The 27,030-nt window shown below is 35.9% G+C and overlaps 1 pseudogene; it reads left to right on the forward strand.

Moving 5' to 3' along the window:
• Window positions 1-11,378: 11,378 nt before the first annotated feature.
• On the forward strand, window positions 11,379-27,003 carry LOC118642054 (annotated as a pseudogene).
• Window positions 27,004-27,030: the final 27 nt, after the last annotated feature.

Genomic DNA, 27,030 nt, shown 5'->3' on the forward strand with positions numbered 1-27,030 from the left:
TTTTATCTTTAATTTTGTTTATGTGGTGTATCACATTTATTGATTTGTGGATATTGTACCAGCCTTGTATCCCTGGGATGAATTCCCCTTGGTAATAGTGAATAATTGTTTTTAGTCTATTGCTGGATCCGATATGCTAATATTTTGTTAAGGAATGGACATCTATAATCCTCAGGGATATTGACCTGTAGCTTTCTTTCTTTGCACTGTCTTTATCTGGTTTTGGAAACAGGATTATGCTGTTCTTATAAAACAAGTTTGGAAGTCTTTCTTCTTGTTGGATATTTTGAAATAGTTTGAGGAGAATGTGTGTTAGATCTTCTTTGAATGTTTGGTAAAACTCCCCTGTGAAGCCATCTGGGCCTGGGCTTTTGTTTGCTGGGAGTTTCTTGATCACATCTTCAATTTCCTTTGTTGTTATTGGTCTGTTTAAGTGTTGTATCTCTTTCTGGTTCAGTTTTGAGACTACATTTTTCTAGAAATTGGTCCATTTCACCTAGATTGTCCAATTTGTTGGCATATAATTGTTCATAGTATTTATAATGATCCTCTGTGTTATCTGTGGTTTCCATTTTACCTATTCTTTTGTTTCTAATATTGTCTATTTGGGTCCCCTCTTTTTGTTTCTTGGTGAGTCTGGCTAAGGATTTATCAATCTTGTTTATCTTTTCAAAGAACCTGCTGTTTGTTTCATTGATCTTTTTAATTGTTTTTAATTTTTTAGTATTTATGTTGTTTATTTCTGCTCTGACCTTTAGTATCTCTTTCCTTCTACTTGCTCTAGGTATTTCTTTTTGTTTACTTTCTATATTTTTATGTTTAGGGTTAGAAAGTCAATTAGAAATTTTTCTTGTTTTTAAGGTAGGCCTGTAGTGCTATGAACTTCTCTCTCAGGACTGCTTTTGGTACATCCCATAAATTTTGTGGGGGTTTTTTGTTCCTTTTCATTGATTTCCAGAAAGTTTTTAATTTATTCCTTGATCTCTTTGGTAACCCATTCATTGTTTAATAACATGCTATTTAGCCTCCATGTATTTGAATGTTTTTGAATGTTTTTATTTTAATTGATTTCTAGTTTCATGCCATTGTGATCTGAGAAGATGCTTGATATGATTTCAATCTTCTTGAACTTGTAGAGACTTAGTTTGTGTCCTAACATGTGGTCTTTCTTTGAGAATGTCCCATGTACGCTTGAGAAGAATGTTAATTCTGCAGTTTGAGGGTGTTAATTCTCTGTAGATATCTATTAAATCCATTTGATCTTGTGCATCATTTAGTCTCTGTTTCCTTATTAATTTTTTGTCTAGGGGATCTATTCAGTGGTGTCAGCGGGGTGTTGAAGTCCTCTGCTATGATTACATAGCTGTCAATTTCTTCTTTGAAGTCCTCCAGAAGTTTTTAAATATATTTTGATGCTCCTATATTGGGTGCATATATGTTTACCAAGGTTATATTCTCCTGTTGGATAGATCCTTTTACTATTATGTAGTGGCTTTCTTCATCTCTCATTATGGCCTTCATTTTGAGGTCTATTTTACCAGATATGAGTATTGCTATCCCAGCTTTTTTTCCCCATCCCTTCACTTACAGCCTATGTGAGTCTTTTGTTGTGAGGTGGGTCTACTATATGCAATATATATACGAGTCATGCTTTCTTATCCAATCAGCTACTCTGTGTCTTTTGATCAGAGCATGTTATCCATTTACATTTAAGATTATTATTGATATGTACTTATTTATTGCCATATTTGTTTATTATGGTTATGCCTCTCTTCCTAGTTCTGCTTATTACAGCAGTCCTTTTAACATTTCTTGCAGTGCTACTTTGGAGCTAATATGTTCTCCTAGCCTTTTTTGTCTGGGAAGTTTTTTATTTCACCTTCCATTTTGAATTATAGCCTTGCTGAATAGAGTAGTCTTGGGTTCAGATCCTTGTTTTTCATTACCTTGATTACTTCATGCCATTCCCTTCTGGCCTGTAGTGTTTCTGTTGAGAAGTCAGCTCATAACCTTATGTGGGTTCCCTTACAGGTAACCTGTTGCTTATCTCTTGCTGACTTTAGGATTCTCTCTTTGTCTTTAATTTTTGGCATTTTAATTATTATGTGGTCCCTTTGGGTCTTTTTACTTGGGGCTCTCGTACTTCTTAGACTTGTATACCTTTTTCCTTCATCAAGTGAGGGAAGTTTTCTGTCACTCTTACTTCAAATATAGTCTCTAATCTTTGCTCATTTTCCTCTTCTTCCACACCTATGATGCATATGTTGTTATGTTTCATATTGTACCACAGTTCCCTTAAAGTGTCTTCCTGTTTCTTACTTTTTTTGGTTCTCTGATTCGGTGATTTTTTTTTTTACCCTGTCTTATAATTCACTGATCTGGTCCTTGGCTTTGTCTACTCTGTTGGTTATTCCTTCCAATGTGTTCTTTATTTCTGCTATGTCATTCTTCATGTACAATTTGTTAGTTTTCAATGTTTCTATATATTTACTCATGCTGTTGACCTCTTTACTCATGCTATTGACCTCTGTACTCATGCTGTTGACCTTTCTCATGATTATTACTCTGAACTCTCCCTCTGATATCTTGCTTAATTCTATGTCATTTATCTCTTCTGCAGAATTATCTTGTTCTTTCATTTGGGATTTGTTTCTTTGTTTCACCATTTTGGTTGTCTCAGTGGGATTTAAAGCCTGCCAAATTTTCCTTGTGGGTATTGGTCTTCTGCTGGTTGTGGATCCCTCTACTGGGTTTGAGTGAGTGTGATACGACCCACATTAAACACTACTGTCAAGTCTTACTTTCTGGGTAGATTTGCAAGTCAAGAAAAGGTCCAGTTATCCTCTACCTTTTTGCCTGGAGGCTATTAGTCTCAGTTTTTTGATGAGCCTTGGGTTGTCAGCTGAATGAAAAATTTCTCAGTTGTAAGAGGATTTCCAGTGGGTGGGGCACTTGCTTGCTATCAGACTTAGATGTTAATGATCCTCAATTTGAATTTCTTTGGCCTGGCCTGGTGGTGTTGAATTCCTGTGGGAAGGGCTATTACTTCTTCTTGGGGCTTTTGGGAAAGGGGTTTTTGAGTAAGATTGTTACAGTCCTGTGAAGGAGTGATTCAGTACTAGACTCCTGGTGACTTCCTCTATGGCTCTCACCTCTCTCCTGAGTCAGGAGCTCCACAATCTCTCCACACAGTTCCAGTCCAGTCTGCCCTCCCTCTTCTGGAGCCCAAGATGAGTGGCTGTAGCTGGTTTGGGGCTTTTGAAACCTCCACTTTCTCAGTGGGACATGCACACTGCTAATGCAGCCCTCGTTATTGGTGGGTTCCCAGCCCACCTCCACAGTTCCTACCAGGCTTTATTTGGTGTCCTCTCTGTCCTGTTTGTACTGGCTCTCTTCCAGCTGCTCCTCACTGGATTTTCCTGATGTTTTGTCTTTATTTTATTTGTAACTCCAGTTTTGTCCTGGGAGATGGTCTGTATATCTTCCATTCACTCCAGAACCATCTCCTGTAATACTACTAGAGTTATTTTAAAGTTCCTGAATCTATATGTTAAACTAACTGATTTTGCATCCCAACTTTGCCATTGCTAGCTATGTGTCCTTAAGCAAATAACTTAACATCCCTCTGTTCAGTATCCTCTTTTTTTTAAATGAGCATAATAATAATACCTAACTCATAAGGCTCCTATGATAATTGTTTGAGGTAATAAAAGTAAGCACTTAAAACAATGCCTAAAAGACAGTGAGTGCATAGTAAATATTAGGTGATGATACTGTTGCTGCTGATATTAAATTTCAACCCACCAAATGTTACAGTTCTACATGTTAAGTGTATTAATGGAGTCTTAGATATTTGATTAACTTTTTAAAGTTTAACTGATATTAAAATGTTGGGGGGAAAAGTTGACAATTGTGACACCAATGTTTATGAATTTCAAGGTGGACTATGAACACTATGCAGACAGCCCTGATCATTTATTACATTGTTTATAATCCAGGCTGGGAAACACTTGTTTGTTTGTTTGTTTGAGTCCTCCAAATGCCTTCTCTTATTTTACCATTTGGCTGCCATTTTAGTCTAGGCCTAATGAAAAACAGAACTGCAAAGAACACGTGATAAAAAAAAAAAAAAGTACAATTTAAGGTAAGGAGGGTTTATAGGATTATTTAAGCAATTCAAGCTTCTGTATTTCCATTTTATATAAGGTGAGGATGTGAATTATACTGACCTCACTTTGAGTATTAATATTTTTTTCAAGTTATCTTTCTAAAAGTCAACATAAATGGAAGCCCAGTTTTTATCTGGGAATGTTGGAAAGTTGGTACTTTACTTAAAAACATATGGATAATAAACTACCAGTGCTTAGGGACTGGGTATTACTCATTTGCTAAGTATTAAGTACTCTATGTAAATGGTTTTCCTGATATAGAGAGGTAATCAAAATGATATCATTCAGAGAAAGGGAAAAATCAATGTGAACTGCTAAGGCCAGAAAAAAAAAAAAAAAAAAGAGGAAATGAAAGCTGAGTTGTGCTCTAAAGGATGGCAGGATTTAATTAGTTGTACATGGAGATTGAATTTGATGTCTTGAGACCAGAATGAACAAAAGATCTGAATGAGTATAAGGAACAGTGAGAAGCCTAGGGAGAGTGGGATGGGAAGAGGTAGGGTGATCTAATTTTACAGGCAAATCAGAGGTCCTCAAACAAGGAAATGCAAAGAGAAAATATACCATTTAAGATCATTCTTTTGGTTAATTGGGTAAGCAAGAAATTGAAGACAAAAAATTCCAAGAATGAGAATCTTATCAAAAGTTGATATTTTATAGATTTCAAAATGAAGACCATAACTAGAGACAAAGACGGCCACTACACAATATTGAAAGGATCTATCCAACAGGAAGATATAACCTTGATAAACATATATGCACCCAATATAGGAGCACCAAAATATATTAAAAATCTTCTGGAGGACTTCCAAGGAGAAATCGACAACAATACAATCATAGCAGGGGACTTCAACACCCCGTTGACAGCACTGGATAGATCCTCTAGGCAAAAAATTAGCAAGGAAACAGAGACTCTAAATGAAGCACTAGACCAAATGGATTTAATAGATATCTACAGAGAATTACACCCCAAAACTACAGAATACACATTCTTCTCAAGTGCACATGGGACATTCTCAAAGATAGACCACATGATAGGACACAAACTAAATCTCTACAAGTTCAAGAAGATTGAAATCATATCAAGCATCTTCTCAGATCACAATGGCATGAAACTAGAAATCAATTGCACAAAGAACATGCAAAGACATTTCAACACATGGAGGCTAAATAGCATGTTATTAAACAATGAATGGGTCACCGAGGAGATCAAGGAAGAAATTAAAAACTTCCTGGAAACCAATGAAAATGAACACACAACAACACAAAATCTATGGGATGCAGCGAAAGCAGTTCTGAGAGGGAAGTTCATAGCACTACAGGCCTACCTCAAAAAACAAGAAAAATTTCTAATTGACTGTCTAACCTCACAACTTAAAGAATTAGAAAGCAAACAAAAAGAAAACCCCAGAGCAAGTAGAAGGAAGGAAATAGTAAAGATCAGAGCAGAAATAAATGACATAGAGACCAAAAAAACAATTCAAAGGATCAATGAAACAAAGAGTTGGTTTTTCGAAAAGATAAACAAGATTGATGGACCCTTAGCTAGACTCACCAAGAAACAAAGAGAGAGAACCCAAATACACAAAATCAGAAATGAAAGAGGAGAAGTAACAACCAACACCACGGAAATACAAAAGATCGTTAACAACTACTATGAACAACTATATGGCAACAAATTCGACAATCTCAGCGAAATGGACAAATTTCTAGAAACACACAGTCTCCCAAAACTATTCCCGGAAGAGATAGAAAACTTGAACAGACCAATAACAACTAAGGAAATTGAAGAGGTAATCAAGACTCTCCCAGCAAACAAAAGCCCAGGCCCAGATGGTTTCACGGGGGAGTTTTACCGAACATTCAAAAAAGAACTAACACCCATTCTCCTCAAACTATTTCAAAAAATTCAAGAAGAAGGAAGACTTCCAAACACGTTCTATGAGGCCAGCATAATTCTAATTCCAAAACCAGAAAAAGACACTACGAAGAAAGAAAACTACAGGCCAATATCCCTGATGAACATAGATGCCAAAATCCTGAACAAAATACTAGCAAATCGGATCCAGAAATACATCAAAAAAATTATTCACCATGACCAAGTGGGATTCATTCCAGGGATGCAAGGCTGGTACAATATTCGCAAATCAATAAACGTGATACACCACATAAACAAAATGAAGAATAAAAACCACATGATCATATCAATAGATGCTGAAAAAGCATTCGACAAAATCCAGCATCCATTTCTGATAAAAACGCTCAGCAATGTAGGAATAGAGGGATCATATCTCAACATAATAAAGGCCATATATGAAAGACCTACAGCCAACATCATACTCAATGGACAGAAACTAAAAACATTTCCATTAAGAACAGGAACAAGACAGGGATGTCCACTTTCGCCACTCTTATTTAACATTGTACTGGAAGTCTTAGCCACAGCAATCAGACATGAAGAAAAAATAAAAGGGATCCAAATTGGAAAGGAGGAAGTGAAACTGTCATTATTTGCAGATGACATGATATTGTACATAGAAAACCCTAAAGACTCCATCAAAAATCTATTAGACTTAATAATTGAATTTGGCAAAGTAGCAGGATACAAAATTAACGTCAAGAAATCGACGGCATTCTTGTACATCAATGATGAACTCACAGAAAGAGAAACTGAAAAAACAATCCCATTTACCATCGCTCCAAAAAAATTACGATACCTAGGAATAAACTTAACCAAAGAAGTAAAAGACCTATTTGCAGAAAACTACAGGTCATTGAAAAAAGAAATAGAGGAAGATATAAAAAAGTGGAAGAACATACCCTGTTCATGGATTGGAAGAATTAACATAATTAAAATGTCCATACTACCCAAAGCAATCTATAGATTCAATGCAATCCCCATCAAAATACCAACGACATATTTCATAGAACTAGAACAAATACTTCAAAAGTTCATATGGAACCAAAAAAGACCCCGAATAGCCACAGCAATCTTGAAAAAGAAGAACAAAGTTGGAGGGATCACAATACCAGATATCAGGTTATACTACAAAGCGACTGTAACCAAAACAGCCTGGTACTGGCACAAGAACAGGCATATAGACCAGTGGAACAGAACTGAAAACCCAGAAATGGACCCAAGGCAATACGCTCAATTAATATTTGACAAAGGTGGCAAGAGCATACAGTGGAGTAAAGACAGCCTCTTTAATAAATGGTGTTGGGAAAACTGGACAGCTACATGCAAAAAAATGAAACTAGACCATCAACTTACACCATACACAAAAATAAACTCAAAATGGATAAAAGACTTAAATGTGACCCGTGAATCCATAAAATTCTAGAAGAAAATGTAGGCAACAAAATTTCGGACATCATACGGAGCAGAATTTTCACTGATACATCACCTAAGGCAACAGAAATAAAGGAGAAAATGAACACATGGGACTACATCAAACTAAAAAGCTTCTGCACAGCAAAAGAAACAATCATCAAAATGGAAAGGCAACCCACTGTATGGGAGAACATCATTGCCAATGATGTATCAGATAAGGGGTTAATTTCCAGTATATACAGAGTGCTCATACAACTCCACAAAAGGAAGACAAAGAACCCAATTAAAAAATGGGCAGAGGAGCTGAATAGACACCTCTCCAAACAGGACATACAAATGGCCAAGAGACATATGAAGAAATGCTCAACATCACTAATCATCAGAGAGATGCAAATTAAAACAACTATGAGGTATCACCTCACACCTGTCAGAATGGCCGCCATCAACAAATCATCAAACAACAAGTGTTGGCGAGGATGTGGAGAAAAGGGGACTCTAATACACTGCTGGTGGGAATGCAGACTGGTGCAGCCGCTATGGAAAACAATATGGTGCTACCTCAAAAAATTAAAAATTGAACTTCCATTCGACCCAGTGATCCCACTGCTGGGAATATACCCTAAGAAGCCTGAAACACCAATCAGGAAGAATATATGTACCCCCATGTTCATAGCAGCACTATTTACAATAGCTAAGATCTGGAAACAGCCCAAGTGTCCACCAGTAGACGAATGGATCAAAAAGCTGTGGTACATATACACAATGGAATACTATGCAGCGGTAAGAAAGAAAGATCTCTTATCCTTTGAGACGACATGGAGGGACCTGGAAAGTATTATCCTAAGTGAAAGAAGCCAAGCAGAAAAAGACAAATACCACATGATCTCACTTATATACGGAATATAATGAACATAACAGTCTGAGGAATACAGTAGACCCAGACACATGGAAGTAGGGCACAGACTGACATCCCTCAGAAGAGGGGATGGGGGGTGGGGGGTGGGAAGAGATAAACCACAGAACTTATATGCATGTATGCATGACCAATGGACATGGACAACTAAGCCGGGGACAGGGTGGAGGGGGGGTGGGGTGGGGGGTGCCAATGGGGTAAAAAGGTAAAATATCTGTAACAAAAAATAAATAAATAAATAAAAAATAAATAAATAAATAAATAAATAAATAAAAGTTGATATTTTAAAGGCTTTGGATGGGATAATTTGCAGAAGGAAATAGAGGAACATTGATTAAATATATGCTACCACAAAGTAGAAAGAAAGGAATCATTGAGATTGGAGCATGGCTGTTATTGAAAGAAGTGGGGCAGTTTAGGGAGACAGCAGCTTTATTGGTCTAAAATATTAGGTTACTTATTGAATCTGGTAAATATTAAGTGACATGTGCCTGTTGAAATATGGATGTGCTGAAGAGAAGAAATTTTTTTCTTATTCCTCTCAGCATCTAGCTTAGTGTTACAAACATAAAAAGTACTTACATAATATTTATTAAATAAACTAATTTGAAGATAGTTATTTGAATTGTGACATTCTGTCAATGTGTAACATCATTTTTATTACCAATAAGAGGATTTTTTCCATCTTTTTTTATTAATTTATTTTTGTTAAAGATGTTTCTCCTTTATTTCCCCATTGACACCCTCTTCCCCATCCTCCCTACCCGGTCTCCAGCTTTGTTATTCGTGTCTATTGGTTATGAGTACATGAATATAAGTTCTGTGGTTTCTTAGGGTATATTTCTAGAAGTGGGATCACTTGGGTCAAATAGTAATTCAATTTTTGAAGTAACACCATAGTGTTTTCCATAGTGACTGCACCAGTCTGCATTCCCATCAGCAGTGTACTAGAGTCCCCTTTTCTCCGCACCCTCGCCAACTTGTTTGATGATTTGTTGATGGCAGCCATTCTGACAGGTGTAAGGTGATACCTCATTGTTGTTTTAATTTGCATCTCTCTGATGATTAGTGATGTTGAGTATTTCTTCATTTGTCTCTTAGCCATTTGTATGTCCTGTTTGGAGAGGTGTCTATTTAGTTCCTCTGGCCATTTTTTAATTGGGTTCTTTGTCTTCCTTTTGTTTAGTTGTATGAGTACTCTAACCTTATCTGATATCATTTTCATTAACCTTATCTGATATATCATTGGCAATTATGCTCTCCCATGCAGTAGGTTGCCTTTCCATTTTGATGGTTATTTTTTTTGTTTTATGTTTTTTGCTGTGCAGAAGCTTTTGAGTTTGATGTAGTCCTATGTGTTCATTTTCTCCTTTGTTTCTGTTGCCTTAGGCGATGTATCAGTGAAAATTCTGCTGTGTATGATGTCTGAAATTTTGTTGCCTACATTTTCTTGTAGGGTTTCTATGGATTCATGAGTCACATTTAAGTCTTTTATCCATTTTGAGTTTATTCTTGTATATGGTGTAAGTTGGTGGTCTAGCTTTATTTTTTTAATGTAGCTGTCCAATTTGATATGAAATTGAGTAACTTATAAAATAATATTCCATTGAGGAATCATATATTTAATTCCATATTTTATTACATTGAGCTTCTTCATCCACATTCTTTGTATGAAGTAATTTCCAGACATCACAATTTATACCTTCATGAGAGGTTCTAAGATTTAATTCTAATCATTTTACTTCTGACCATGCAAGAATAACTGGTAAGTGCTGTATTTAACCCACAGCTATAACATTTTTATTAAACAAGTCACTAAACAATTTATGACATATCTTAATTGTCTAGACATAGAATTATTGCAGTGAACTTTCTTTTTTAGATTTTTTTTTCTATAACAATTATCAGGTTGTGGTTTTTAATAATTATGTCCATAAAACACTTCAGGTAAGTTAGATATTGAACTGTGAAGAGGTTCCTATGATTTTACACAGGACATGGCATTAGAACCCTATTTAAAGTTTCCTTAAAAAGAAAGTTTCTTTGGGAAATATTCTATTAGATTATGGATGATGATATCATGTATTACTAGTAGTCTAAACTTCTTGCAGTAAATGAGTCCTTTGATCTTCTTATAGGTACTTAGCTTGGTAGTGCCAAAGAATACAAATCATTGCCATGACTAATAACCTGTCACTGCATGTGAGGAAAATTGTGTAGATAATTAATGTTTTAAATTTTTTAGTTAATCTGGCATACATCTCTCAATGATTCAAGTAGATGCCATGTAAAGAAACCTTGGAAGTTTCTCCAACTGCTGAAATTAAGAAATTGATGAATTATGCTAATATATCTGAAATTAAAGATTTAAGTACAAGGTCATTAAACCACTGCTTTTAAAATTGACTGATTAGAACATTTAATCTGACTTTACGTAAGTGCTTAAGAATATAGAAACTAGAATATGATTCAGTTCCATGGACATTCAGACTAAATGATCTGTGGCCAATACTAATCCCCAGGGCACGGATGTCTTTCCAGATGACAATTTCTAATAAGGCGTATTCCTGATTCTTTTAAGGAGATTATTCTTTTATTTGTATCTTTAACAAAACATTTTAGCTAATGCATATTTTCTGTCTGTAGTAATTATTGGATCAATTATTTTTATTTGCTCTTTATTTGAGACAAACTAGCACTTTTATTAGTTAAAATGTACGTCACTTAAGTTTCAAATGTTGTTGCTTTGAGTCATCTGGAAATGTTTCTGTTCACCATATTTGTCTTATTGGGTTGTCTAACTTTCCAGTCATGATACCCTTCTCAGGCTCTGGCTACTTCTCTAGGGCAGGACAGTGTGAAGAGAAATTGAGGTGGATTTTGTAGCCATAGAGCATAGTCTTCCCTGTTCTCATTGTAGAAATGCCAGGTCAATATTTCAATGTAAATAACCCTTGCCAGAATGGGGTCTCCAATTGCCAATATTCTTGGTCAGCAGCTTGAAATGTCAACGAGGCATGAGGTCTGCATCTTACTTTAAAATAATTCCAGAAAGAAAAAAAATGTTTTTTCTCTTCTGTAAAGTTATTATTGCTTTACACACACACACACACACACACACACATACGCACAATAAAATAAAATGTGAATGCCTTGTAGTGTCCTCTATTTTTTGAGTTTGTGTAAGATTGTCATTGTCATTGCTTCTTCAAAATTTGTGTAAGCTTGCTATTATTACTTTCTTAATATTTATATAAGATTGGTATTATGTGATAAAATTTTCCAGTGAAACTATCACAGCCTGGAAGCTATTTCTGAGTAAGGTTATTGGTTTTGAAATAATTCTTTTCTTTATTGAATTCAATTTCTTTAATAGATACAGAACTATTCAGATTTTATATTTCATATTGTGTCAGTTTCATATTGTGTTTGTGTGTCAGAGAAAACTCATTAAGCAACCGTGCCCACTTCTCTGAATTGTTCACCCTCTTAAGAACTGCCATGATTAGCCCTGGCCAGTTTGGCTCAGTGGTTAGAGTGTTAGCCTGTGGTCTGGAGAGACTCAGGTTCGGTTCCCACTAAGGGCACATACCTCAGTTGCAGTTTGTCCCTGGCCTTGGTTGGGTCGTGTAGGTAGCAACCACTCGATGTGTCCCTCTCACATTGTGTTTTTTTTTTTTTTTCTCTCTCTCTCCCTCCCTCCCACTCTATCTGAACAAAATACCAAAAAATGTCCTCGGGTGAGGACCAAAAAAAAAAAAGAACTGCCATGATTAGACAATTGACCCTGGTGAGGGCATTTAAAGAGTTGGGCACTTTTAGCTTCCAGATCTGATGATCTCAGAAAGTAATGGCTGCTGACACATTGCTGTCTTCCAAATTTTATTCAAAATTCCTATTTGACCAATTCTAACTTAAAGCCATAAGTGGAAAGAAATTGTGAAAAATTATGTTATAGATTTCACTGTGTCCCTCTAATGAAAGAATACACATAAATCACTTAAATGTTCTTAAAACCCTAATTAGTGCCTCAATAATTGTAAACTGTCTTTACGATCTCCTGTTGGGGCTGGCTTCCATGTAAGGACACATTTGTATGAGAGAAGAAGGCAAATCTTACTCAAGGTAAAGCAAACTAGGGAGCACAGGGAATTACAAGGTGACAACTGTTAGAAAGTCCTTAAATATCTAAGGATGCCACATTCCAGGTGTTACAAGAGGACCTAGTACCACCTCACACCACCAACTTGAGTTTTTCCCCAACCCAGCAATTTTATTAGGGTCTGCATGATAATTGAACTTCCCCATGAAATGGGAATAGAAAAAAGCAGAGTCTAGTAAAAATTCTCAAAGGAGGAAGAGGTGAGCATAATCAAGAATGATTCTACAAGAGGGATGGAAAACATTACAGAACAAAAATATTTCAAGACTTATGCTGATAAAGGAAAATAATGATGAAGAATTAAGATTGGGTATTAACATCCATGGGCGTGGGTCAGGACAGATTAGGCTATCTGCATATATAAGAGGCTATATAAAAGAGGGAGAGAAATGAGAATATAGAATCTGCTTTAGGCTTATTTTTTATAATTAATTAATTTATTTTTATTACAGATGTTTCTCCGTTTTCCCCCACTGATTCCCCCCTCCCCTTCCCTCCCTGCCCTGTCCCCAGCTTTGTTGTCCATGTCCATTGTTCATGGATACATGCATATAAGTTCTGTGGCTTATCTCTCCCCCCACCACCCCCTCTTCTGGGGATTGTCAGTATGTACCCCACTTCCATGTCTCTGCCACTACCCCATTCCTCAGATTGTTATGTTCATTATATTCCACAAATAAGTGAGATCATATGATACTTGTCTTTCTCTGTTTGGCTTGTTTCGCTTAGGATAATACATTCCAGGTCCCTTCATGTCGTCTCAAAGGATAAGAGATCTTTCTTTCTTTTGTACAGCTGCATAGTACTCCATTGTGTATATGTACCACTGCTTTGTATCCATTCGTCTACTGATGGACATTTGTGCCATTTCCAGATCTTAGCTATTATAAATAGTGCTGCTATGAACATGCGGGTACAGAAATTCTTTGTGATTGGTGTTTCAGGCTTCTTAGGGTATATTCCTAGAAGTGGGATCACTGGGTCAAATGGAAGTTCAATTTATAATTATTTGAGGTAACACCTCAAATTGTTTTCCATAGTGGCTGCACCCATCTGCATTCCCACCAGCAGTGTACTAGAGTACACCTTTCTCCACACCCTCGCCAACACTTGTTGTTTGATGATTTGTTGATGGCGGCCATTCTGACAGGTGTGAGGTGATACCTTATTGTTGTTTTAATTTCCATCTCTCTGATGATTAGTGATGTTGAGCATTTCTTCATTTGTCTCTTAGCCATTGGTATGTCCTGTGTCTGTTTAGTTCCTCTGCCCACTTTTTAATTGGGTTGTTTTCCTTTTTTTAGTTGTATGAGCACTGTACATATATTGGAAACTAACCCCTTATCTGATATATCATTGGCAATTATGCTCTCCCATACAGTGGGTTGCCTTTCCATTTTGATGATTATATCTTTTGCTGTGCAGAAGCTTTTAAGTTTGATGTAGTCCCATGTGTTCATTTTTTCCTTTGTTTCTGTTGCCTTAGGTGATGTATCAGTAAAAATTCTGCTGTGTATGATGTCTGAAATTTTGTTGCCTACAGTTTTTTCTAGGATTTTTATGGATTCATGAGTTACATTTAAGTCTTTTATCCATTTTGAGTTGATTCTTGTGTAGGGTGTAAGTTGATGGTCTAGTTTCATTTCTTTGCATGTAGATGTCCAATTTTCCCAACACCATTTATTAAAGAAGCTATCTTTACTCCACTGTATGCTCTTGCCACCTTTGTCAAATATTAATTGAGCATATTGCCTTGGTTTCATTTCTGGTTTCTGATTTATTCCACTAGCCTGTTCTTGTGCCAGTACCAGGCTGTTTTGATTACAGTGGCTTTGTAGTATAACCTGAAATCTGGTAACATGATCCCTTCAACTTTGTTCTTCTTTTTCAATATTGCTAAGGCTATTCCAGGTCTTTTTTGGTTCCATATGAACTTTTGAAGTATTTGTTCTAGTTCTGTGAAGTATTGTTGTTAGTATTTTGATGCGGATTGGATTGAATCTATAGATTGCTTTTGGTAATATGGACATTTTAATGATGTTAATTCTTCCAATTCATGAACAACGTATGTGCTTCCACTTTTTTATATCTTCCCTCTATTTCTTTTTTCAATGACCTGTAGTTTTCTTCAAATAGGTCCTTTATTTCCTTGGTTTAGTTTATTCCTAGCTATCTTAATTTATTTATTTTGCCACAATGGTAAATGGGATTATTTTTTCAGTTTCTCTTTCTATGACTTCATCATTGGTATATAAGAATGCCATCGATTTTTTTACATTAATTTTGTATCCTGCTACTTTTCCAAAATCATTTATTAAGTCTAGTAAATTTTTGATGGAGTCTTTGGGATTGTCTACGTATAGTATCATGTCATTTGTGAATAATGACAGGTTCAATTCTTCCTTTTTCATTTGGATCCTTGTATTTTTTCTTCCTGTATGATTGCTGTGGCTAAGACTTTCAGTACTATGTTAACTAAGAGTGGCGAAAGTGGGCATCCTTGTCTTTTTCCTGTTCTTAAGGGAAATGCTTTTAGTTTCTGCCCATTAAGTATGATGTTGGCTGTAGGTCTTTCATATATGGCCTTTATTATGTCGAGATATGATCCCTCTATTCCCACACTGCTGAGCGTTTTTATCAGAAATGGATGCCGGATTTTGTCGAATGCTTTTTCAGCATCTATTGATATGATCTTGTGGTTTTTATTCTTCATTTTATTTATGTGGTGAATTACATTTGTTGATTTGCAAATATTGTACCAGCTTTGCATCCCTGGGATGAATCCCACTTGGTCATGGTGAATAATTTTTTGATGTATTGCTGGATCCAATTTGCTGGTAATTTCTTCAGGATTTTGGCATTTATGTTCATCAAAGATATTGGCCTGTAGTTCTTTCTTTATAGTGTCTTTTTCTGGTTCTGGAATTAGAATTATGCTGGCCTCATAAAACAAGTTTGGAAGTCTTCCTTCTTTATGAATTTTTTGAAATAGTTTGAGGAGAATGGGTGTTTTTTTTTTTTTTTTGAATGTTAGGTAAAACTCCCCCATGAAGCTATCCCGGCCGGGCTTTTCTTTGCTGGAAGAGTCTTCATTACTTCTTCAATTTCCTTAGTTGTTATTGGTCTGTTGAAGTTTTCTATTTCTTCCAGGTCCAGTTTTGGGAGACTATGTGTTTCTAGAAATGTGTCCATTTTGCTTAGATTGTTGAATTTGTTGCCATATAATTGTTCATAGTAGTTGTTAATCATCTTTTGTATTTCTGTGGTGTCAGTTGTTACTTCTCCTCTTTCATTTCTGATTTTGTGTATTTGGGTTCTCTCTCTTTGTTTCTTGGTGAGTCTAGTAAAGATCTATCAATCTTGTTTATCTTTTCAAAGAACCAGCTCTTTGCTTCATTGATCCTTTGAATTGTTGTTTTTCTTTTGGTCTCTATGTCATTTATTTCTGCTCTGATCTTTACTATTTCCTTCCTTCTATTTGCTCTGGGGTTTTCCTTTTGTTTGCTCTCTAATTCTTTAAGTTGTGAGGTTAAATAGTCTATTAGAAATTTTCTTTTTCCCTTGAGGTAAGCCTGCAATGCTATGAACTTCCATCTCAGAAATGCTTTTGCTGCATCCCATAGATTTTGTGTTGTCGTGTGTTCATTTTCATTGGTCTCCAGGAAGTTTTTAATTTCTTGCTCAATCACCTCGGTAATCCATTTATTGTTTAACAACATGCTATTTAGCCTCCATGTGTTGAAATGTCTTTGCATGTTCTTGTTGCAATTGATTTCTAGTTTCATGCCATTGTGATCTGAGAAGATGCTTCATATGATTTCAATCTTCTTGAACTAGTAGAGATTTAGTTTGTGTCTTATCATGTGGTCTATCTTTGAGAATGTCCCATGTGTACTTGAGAAGACTGTGAATTCTGCAGTTTTGGGGTATAATTCTCTGTAGATATCTATTAAACCCATTTGGTCTAGTGATTCATTTAGAGTCTTTGTTTCCTTGTTAATTTTTTGTCTAGACGATCTATCCCGTGATGTCAGCGGGGTGTTGAAGTTCCCTGCTATGATTGTATTGCTGTCAATTTCTCCTTTGAAGTCCTCCAGAAGCTTTTTAAATATGTTTATACTCCTGTATTGGGTGCATATATGTTTATCAAGGTTATATCTTCCTGTTGGATAGATTCTATCAATATTATGTAGTGGCCTTCTTTGTCTGTAGTTATGGCCTTCATTTTGAAATCTATTTTATCAGATATTAGTATTGCTACCCTAGCTTTTTTTTCTTTCTGTTTGCGTGGAAGAATTTTTTCCATCCTTTCACTTTCAACCTATCTGAGTCTTTTGTTGTGAGGTAGGTCTTATGTAAAGAACATATAGATGAGCAATGCTTTCTTATCCAATCAGTTACTCTGTGTCTTTTTATTGGAGCATTCAGTCCATTTACTTTTAAGGTGATTATTGATATGTACTTATTTATTGCCATATTTGTTTAGTTTGATTATATTTTTCTCCCTATTTCTTCCACTAAATACAGCAGTCCTTTTAACATTTCTCACAGTTCTGGTTTGGTGCGAATGTATTCCCTTAGCCTTTTTTTTTTTTTTTTTTGTCTGGATAGCGCTTTATTTGACCTTCTATTTTTTTTTCCTGTAAATATAACTTATATTTATTTAGCACTGACTGTAAGCCAGATGCTTTATACACAGCCTCCTTATGAATCTGGATTCTTTTTTAAAATTATTATTTAAGTAATTTATTTATTTTTGTTATAGATGTTTGGCCTTTTCCCCCCACTGATTCTGCCTCCCCCTCCATTCCCGCCCTGTCCGCAGCTTTGTTGTCCATGTTCATTGTTCATGCATACATGCATACAAATTCTGTGGTTTATCTCTCCCCCACCACCCATTCTTCTGGGGATTGTCAGTCTGTACCCCACTTCCACGTCTCTGGGCCTACCTCATTCCTCAGACTATTATGTTTATTATATTCCAAAAATAAGTGAGATCATATGATACTTGTCTTTCTCTGTTTGGCTTGTTTTGCTTAGGATGACACTTTCACTGATACATCACCTCAGGCAATAGATGCAGAAGAAAATGAACACATAGGATTACATCAAACTCAAAAGCTTCTGCACAGCAAAAGATAAAATCATCAAAATGGAAAGGCAACCCACTGTATGGGAGAGTATAATTGCCAATGATATATCAGATAAGGGGTTAATTTCCAATATATACGGAGTGCTCATACAACTCAAGAAAAGGAAGACAAAGAACCCAATTAAAAAATGGGCAGAGGAGCTGAATAGACATCTCTCTAAACAGGACATACAAATAGCTAAGAGACATATGAAGAAATGCTCAACATCACTAATCAGAGAGATGCAAATTAAAACAACAATGAGGTATCACCTCACACCTGTTAGAATGGCCGCCATCAACAATTCATCAAACAACAAGTATTGGTGAGGGTGTGAAGAAAAGGGGACTTTAGTATACTGCTGGTGCGAATGCAGACTGGTATAGCCACTATGGAAAACAATATGGTGTTACCTCAAAAAATTAAAAATTGAACTGCTATTTGACCCAGTGATCCCACTTCTAAGAATATACCCTAAGAAGCCTGAAACACCAATCACAAAGAATATATGTACTCCCATGTTTGTAGCAGCACTATTTACAATAGCTAAGATCTGGGAACTGCCCAAATGTCCATCAGCAGATAAATGGATAACAAAGCTGTGATACATATACACAATGGAGTACTATGCAGGTATAAGAAAAAAATTTCATCCTTTGAGATGACATTATTTGACCTTCTATTTTGAACTACAGCCTTGCTGGATAGAGTAGTCTTGGATTCAGATCCTTGTTTTTCATGACCTTGATTACTTCATGCCATTCCCTTCTGGCCTGTAGTGTTTCTGTTGAGAAGCCAGCTGATAGCCTTATGGCAGTTCCTTTGTAAGTAACCTGTTGCTCATCTATTGCTGCTTTTAGAATTCTCTCTTTGTCTTTAATTTTTGTCATTTAAATTACTATGTGTCGTGGTGAGGAAATGATTGGGTTTTCTTACTTGGGGCTCTCTGTGCTTCTTGAACTTGAATGCCTTCTTTTCTTCACTAAATTAGGGAAGTTTTCTGTCACTATTTCTTCAAATATATTCTCTCACCCTTGAACATTTTCTTCTTCTTCAGGGAGTTCTATAGTGTGAATGTTATTATGTTTTTAGTTGTCCCACAGTTCTCTTAAGCTGTCTTCCTGTTTTTTAATTGTTTTTTCCTTTTGGTGTTCTGATTGGTTGATTTTTTTCTACCCTGTCTTCTAATTCATTGATCCGGTCCTCAGCTTCCTCTACTCTGCTATTTAGACCTTCCAATGTGTTCTTTATTTCTGATATGTCATTCTTGATTTCTTCTTGGTGGTTTTTAATTTCCAATTGGTTTATTTTCAGCATCTCTATGTCTTTACTCATGCTGTTGAGCTTCTTCAAGATCATGGCTCTGATTTCCAGCTCTGTTAACTTGCTCAACTGCTCCACATATATCTCATCTTTGGTAGAGGTCTGTTGTTCTTTCATTTGGCTTTTGTTTCTTTGTTTCACCATTTTGGCTATCATAGTGGGCTTTGGAGCCTGCCAAATTTTCCCTGTGGGTGTTGGTGTTCTGCTATTTGTGGCTCCCTCTCCTGGATTTAGATGAGCAAGGAGAACTCACTTTGAATACTACTGTCAAGTCTTACTTTCCTGATTAGAGTTGCTATCCCAGGAATGGTACAGTTATCCTCTAGCTTTTTGCCTGGAGGCTGAAGAGCCTTGGGTTCTCAGTTGAATGAAAAACTCCCTCAGATGCTCAGCCTAAGGGCATTCCCTGAGGGTGGGGTAGATGCTGGTTGTTAAAGATCCTCAATTTGCATTTCAATGGCCCACCTGGGTGGGGTTGAATCTCCGAAGGAGAGGCCATAGCCTCTCCCCAGAGCCCTGGGAAGGAGTAAGATGTCCACCATCCTGTGTGGCTGCAACTCAGTAAAAGCTCTGAGCCCCTTCCAAATCCCGAGTGTCCCCACACAGTTCCAGTCCAGTCTGCCCTCCCTCTTCTGGAGCCCTAGTTGAGTGGCTGTGGCTATTTTAGCATTTGTCCTGGCGCTGGGTTGTGGAGCCACTTGGGAGTGTAACCCCGAGGGTGCTGCTCACAGCTAAGACCACTGCTGTCCATGGGCTCCCAGCCCACCTCTCACACCTCCACAATCCTACCAGGATCGAGTCAGTGTCCCTGGTTATATAATCCTCGCAAGCTGCTTTTCTGTTGCTTTCTCATTGATTTGTCTTTATTTTATTTGTAATTCCAGTTTGGTCCTGGGAGACAGTCTATATAGCTTCCATTTACTCCGCCTCCATTTCAGAATCTAATTTTGAAATTATTGATTCAAAAAAAACAATTAGTCTATCTTGCTTATGAGACAAACATTGATAGTCATAGTTCAAAAATATGCAAAGACATGTAATGCAATAATATCAGGATAAGAATAAGCTTGTACAGCACAGAGAAGAAAAGCATGTATTGTTAACATTTAATTTCTGAAAAAAATATAAAGTGAATATGTCAAGATAGTAACAGCTTATTTAAGTATTAAGTACATATTCACTAATATATTAGTTTCTATGTTTAGGTACTTTGTTGTATTTTCATAATTTATTTATTAATTTATGTTCATAATTTAAAATGAACATTAGAAAGATTGTGCAACAAAACAGTCCAAGTCTTGATCAAATAGATCTTTTTGGAATTAAAGAACTTAAAGAAAATATGTTGTTTCCTTTGATCTATGAAAGGAGAGATATGTGGGCCTAGGAAAGAAGGGATAGGTTAATGGAAGGGGATTAAAAATGACTTGATAGATTTCAAAAATCAAATGCAAGAAGAAAGCAAAGAAATGTGAGTTTTTTAAATTATGAAAATGTAAAAGGTATATGTTTCTGGGAAGTCAGATAGAGGAGTCAATTATTATATCTAATGCAGCACTGCCCAACAGAAATATGATGTGACTTTAAATTTTCTAGTAGCCACATTAAAAAGTAAAAAAGAAACTGATGGGATTAATTTTAGTGATATGTTTTACTTGGCCCAATATATCCTAAATATTATCACTTTACCATGAGATCAATATAAAAATTATGAATTATTTCACTTTTTTTCTCTAAGTCTTTGAAATCTAATGTAAAATTTGCACTTAGAGCATATCACCAGACACAGTTCAATCGTAGTATGAAAATTATAAGGATAGCCACTAGGGGCTCTAATAATTGCAAACAAGAAATGTCTGTTTTTACTTAGTTGTTGAGCTTTTATATAAAGTCATATGCTTACTAAGAAGTTACCCAATATAAAATGTGTGTGAGAAATTTTCTTCTCATTTATTTGAATTATGCTTCTGTTTTCTGAAAAGGTTCTTTGGCTCTTTTAGGATGTTATTTCTTTTGAGGCAGTGGCATCAAATCTTCAAGAACTAATGGAATTCATCACATCATAAACTACAGTTATTACACTTAAAGTGGGTGCATTTCATTACATGTAAATAATATCTTATTTGAAAAAATGTGTTGTGTTTATTTATAAGGGAAACATTGGAATAATCAATACCTGTAAAGTACAAATACACCTCTTTAAGATCTTTTGCATTTGCTGTTCCTTAGGCCTTGACTGTGCTCCTTCTACTTCCTTCTGGCTTTTACTCAAGTGTAATCTTCGTCTAAGCCTCCCTGGGATACCTAACCCAAAATGGCAATTCTCCCAACAAGCCCCATCCTCTGTGTCTTCTTTATTTCTTTTTTACCTACTATTTTCATGTAACATACTTTACATTTTGTTATTTATCTTGTATATTGTCTGTTATCCCTTGTGAGTGTAACCTCTGTAAGGACAAGGATTTTATTTTTTGGCCTGTGTAGTCTACCCATGTATCTCTAGAGCCTGGAAGTGTGTCCTCTGTCTGATACTGAATGTATACTTGTTAAATTTGTGAATGAATTTGTATATTTATTCTGTCACTCTATTTTAATAATTCATTTAACAAACCTTAATTATTTTCCTATTATGTCTTATATTAGGTTCTGGAGAATAGGTGCTTGAATGCAAAAATAAGAATAATTTAAACCAGGGGTTGACTATTGGTAGCTCATTGGCCAAATCCAACTGTTACCTGGTTTTGTAAATAAAACTTTATTGGCACATAGCCACACTTAGTCATTTATGTGTCATCTATGATTGTTCCTATAGTACAAGAACTAATAACAGAGTTGAATAATTGTGATGGGAACCAGTGGCTTTCAAGGCTGAAAATATTTACTCTTTGGTCCTTCATAGAGAAAATATAATCAGAGCCTGATGATTCCTGTTCTGGAAAAGATAATTCATCTCAACTTCTATAGTACCTTCCCACCCTTTTTTTTTTTTCAGATTAAACCTTTGAAGGCCCTGATTACTGTGATAGTACTTTCAGTAAGTACATATGTTGGGTTTACTATGAAATCAAGCTTTGAATACATCAAACTAGAAGTCACACACTTTGTTATTGACTGTACTCTAAATAGTTAGTCTAGTACTTCTTAGCTAAAACTGACCAGAACTCAGCTAAAAGTGAATACTAACTGTACATTTTAATGACTCATAAAGTCATTATATACCAAAATCATTGAATAAGTCATGATTCCACTTCCATAACATTACATATAGCTATAACATTCTGGGAGATCATTTTGTGGAGTCAAAAAGAGTTTAATGTAGTAAACAGTAGTGAATATATTTAAAAACAAAACATGTGCTTTTTTTTTCTAATTGCTGACCACATTTGTTATCTACATATTTCTCTATTCAAATAAATTCTAAATAACTTATTTACCAGAACTAAGTATGTGTCATTGGTTGAACCTGACCTTGGCTCTGGCTGGAGCCTCCCACTGTTTAAAAGCAAAGTTTCAAAAAATAGATGCATTACCATCATTATTTTAAAATTGTAATATAAAAAGAAATAACCTGACTTTCACATTTAAACATTCAAACTGTCTGCTGTTAAGAATAATTCCTGTACATGAATTTGAGGAGTAGATTGTGTTTGTGGGGCCATGAAGAACATTCCTTCAAGTGTTTACTTCCATCATGTAACAGCTCTCATTTTGCTGTTATTACACTCTCTTTCTTGCTCACTCTTATTTGTATTGATGTGTGTATGTGTGTGTTTCCTCTTGGAAAACTTAAGAATCAGAATTTGGGCAACATACCTGGACAAATAAACATGGGCTTACGTTCAGCCAGTTGTCCTTATTAAGTGAGGGAAGTTATCTTGACATGTGTGGCAGTGGTGAATCAACTAGTTAACTGGAGCTCTAACTAAACAGTGATCTGAAACTTGCTCTGAGCATACACACATCTTTTGACTCTGGAAAAACCTTGGTTAAAAAAAAACAAAAAACATATTTTTTTAGTTTTCTTTTTTTCTTTTTGTGATCCTTTATCATCTTTTTAATTTATTTTTTATTTATTAATTTGTTTTTGTTAGATGTTTCTCATTTTTCCCCATTGACATCCTCCTCCCCTTCCCCCCTGCCCCATCCCCAGCTTTGTTGTCTATGTCCATTGGTCATACATGCATGCATGTAAGTTTTGTGGTTTATCCCCCCCCCCCCCAAGCCCTTTTCTCTGAGACTTGTCAGTCTGTACCCTACCTCTATGTCTCTGGGTTAATTTTGTTCAGCAGTTTATTTAGTTCATTATATTCCACAAATAAGTGAGAACATGTGATACTTGTCTTTTTCTGCTTGGCTTGTTTCGCTTAGCATAATACTCTCCAGGTCCTTCCATGCCATCTCAAATGATTTTTTAAATTTTTGAACAAAAGTTACATTTTTACTTTTGAAGTATTTGTTCTAGTTCTGTGAAATATGTCATTGGTATTTTGATGGGGATTGCATTGAATCTATAGATTGCTTTGGGTAGTATGGACATTTTAATGATGTTAATTCTTCCAATTCATGAACAAGGTATGTGCTTCCACTTTTTTATATCTTCCTCTATTTTTTTTTTTTCAATGTCCTATAGTTTTCTGCAAATAGGTTCTTTACTTCTTTGGTTAAGTTTATTCCTAGGTATCTTAATTTTTTTGTCATGATGGTAAATGGGATTGTTTTTTCGGTTTCTCTTTCTGTGAGTTCATCATTGGTGTATTGGTTTTACATGGTTGTTCTAGTATTTATTAGCTCTTCAATCTTAGAGAAATTATTTAAACTATCTGGACCTTAATCACTTTTTAAAAAGCTAGTAATGCCTTCTTAAGAAAGTTGTTGTGATAGTAAAATGAGACTATTCATATGAGACTGTTTAGTAGAGCAGAAAATCCTGAAATCAGCTTTTTTTCTTTCTTTTCGCAATATACTCCCAAACTGTATCTTAGGTTATCTGCTGCATTCCCATCCCCTTGCAATCCAAGCTCTAACATTCCAAGTTCTTACAAACACATGCACACTCAAGTTTCTCAGCTTTCTTCACTTAGCTGACTGATACTCATCCTTTAAGACCCAGTTCCAGTACAACCTCTTCTGGAACAATTTCCTTGAGCCCCTTGCATTCCCCAAAGAAGAGTTTTCTGATTCCTCTGTGCTGCCAATAGTACATTTTAGTACTTCCACATGTTCTTAGTTGAAAACTATAAAGGATGTGAATGTGTATTTACTCTCAAGCTGAAAGAGCACATCACAGTTTCATGTTGGCAGAAGAAAAAAGAATCCCGGATTAGAGACAACGGGCTTTATTACAGCACAGCAAGCAGCATGGGATTTATATCTGAGTTGGTTCTCCATGCTTCTCAAATCCCATGGTGTTAAGGCAGAGGGAGCCCAGGTGGATACAGCGCATGCAGTATAATCCTGAGCTTAGAAAACCTGAATCCATTAATGGACTGAGATTAAACCTGTCCATCCAAGAGAAAAACATTATCTTGATAAAGTAGCATGAAAGGGCAATTAGTACTGCTTGAAAATTTTGCAGACACATGAGATCGATGGAGGAATTTTTCCCAACACTTTCATGGGAGCTTCCTCTTGGTTTCCAAGTTTGGCCATGCATTGGACTGTGTCCTATTCTCGGCAGAACCCCAATGCCCACAAACTCTAGATATCTGCTGTCTATTTCAGAATAGAAAATCTCCAAAAAGAAGTAAATTAAGGTGAAAATCCAAAGTGAGGCAAGGTGAGCACAAGTTCTGGGATAGTTCCAAATGTACTTGCTTTTTCTTTAACAAAAGTGATAATAAATTACTTAACACATGTTTTTAGACTTTTGTAAGGTTTACAATGTAAGTGAAAACACAAATCCCTAAAAGTTTATTTTTGGTTAAAAAAGTACAGGCCTGAAAAATACCAAAAATTCAACTAAAAATTATCAGTAGAAACTATATCTTAATGGGTTTACTGTGAGCCGTGCACGTTATCTCCATTACCTGTTATCCTCATACAAACCACGAGAAATGTCCACATTCCCATTTTTGGAATGAGCGGCTAAGTGGCTTACCCAAAGACAGAACTAATTCATGGATGGCATTTTTTTTGTTTTAAGTCCAGCCTATTAGGTTCCAAATTCTATAAGCTAAAATTTCTCATGAGAATCCTCTTCTGAGATTATTCTTCCTCCATGACCACCCAGTAAGACTGCAGAGCTAAGGGAAGTGGAGCTAATTCTGGAGCTCGACCAAGTCTGAATTCAGGGAGTGACTAACCACATGAATAGTGCTGAACAGGAGCCACAAAGCAGAGATGGAAAAGACCCTAAGTCTCATTTCATCTGTGTCTCTTTTCACTTCATAGGGAGTCTGGAGCAGCATTTCTTTGGCTGAAGAAACAAAGCTGCTCAAAAATGCAAACCAATTTTATAAATATTTGTGTCAAGCCAATGAAATGCCAGACAACTTTGAATAATAAAGAGATGAATTAGTGTCATGGAAAGAATGTGAACTTTTCAATCAGACAGAGTTTATTTGAGTTCTTGTCTCTGTCACTTATAAGGTAGTTATATAACCTCTCTGAGCCTCATTTTATTGTGCAGAAAAAGAAAATAATAATCCCTCATCCTAATACTATGTAAGAATAAAACCAAAGAAGTATGTCACTTGCCTAACAGAGTGCCTGAACCAAGAATGATGTTCCCTTCCTTTTTCATTTAGACATTACCTTCTACTACTGATGCGTGTGTTCCTTGAATTCATTTTACTGGTCATTGTGGGAACACTCGCAGAGCTATTATGCAACTCCTGGAAGACTCCTGGATATCATAGATAAACAAAAAATTGGTCTCAGATAACTCCAATATTTAATTTTAGATGAAGTTGATTGCATACTAGATAGGGATTTTGGACCAGAAATGAAAAAGCTAATCTCCTGTTTAGGAATTCTATCAAAGAACATCAAACAATTATGCTAAGTGCCATTTTTTTCCAGAGGAATTTCAAAGTTTGGCTGTGGTATTTTACAGATTGAATTACTTGTTTGTTGCTGTTGGACAAGTGATGGGAGTTCATAGAAATGTTCAGCAGACCATTAAGTTGGCTACTTTTCAAAATGAGAAAAACCTGTAGAAATTCTGCAAATCATAGATGATTAAAAAAAATTATCTTTGTTGAAACTAAGATAAAAGCATAGTTTATTGCAACTTTTCTTTGTCTAAAAAAAAATGACAACTACAACTACTCATGGTGATATGGAAGAGAGAGATAAGCTAACTCTTATTTATTTGTTTTTGTTAATCCTCATCCGAGGACATTTTTGTATTTATCTTCAGATAGAGCAGGAGGGAGAAAGGAAGGAAGAGAGAGAGAGAGAAACATAAACGTGAGAGAGACATGTCGACTTTCTGCCACCCACACGGCCCAGGGGAACGGAGGTCCGTGCCCTTAGTGGGAACCAAACCCAGGACTCTCTGGTCCAGGGGGCCAATGCTCTAACTGCTGAGCCAAACCAACCAGGGTGAAAAAGCTAACTCTTGGGGATTTTCACTGCAGGTGGTACCCAGCTCTTACAGCTACTTGAGTAGCTGTTAGTAGTCTAGATATTGAAAATGTTCAATACATTATTAATTTTTATATTCCTTCTATTATTGATGCATGCATTCCTTGAATTCATGTATTGGTCATTGTGAGAACCCTGGCAGAGATATTTCTTTTCTTGTTGCTGAATCAAAAACCATTTAGCACAGCCCGTAGTGAAACTCTCGGATACTCAACAGGATGCTCCTGTATGGTTGGAAGAAATTGCTTCTAGCTCATATGTTCCTAGCTTTAGGAATAATACAAGAAGATACTCAAAAGAATCATCAGGGCAAGAGCACTTTGAACATAGCACAGTTTTCTTCACAAACTCCCAATCCAATAGATGATGAGTCGTGGGATTAAATCTTAAACATTTAAATTTGTGCTACA

The sequence above is a fragment of the Molossus molossus genome, unplaced genomic scaffold, assembly GCF_014108415.1.
Source record: "Molossus molossus isolate mMolMol1 unplaced genomic scaffold, mMolMol1.p scaffold_m16_p_3, whole genome shotgun sequence".
NCBI lineage: Eukaryota > Metazoa > Chordata > Mammalia > Chiroptera > Molossidae > Molossus > Molossus molossus.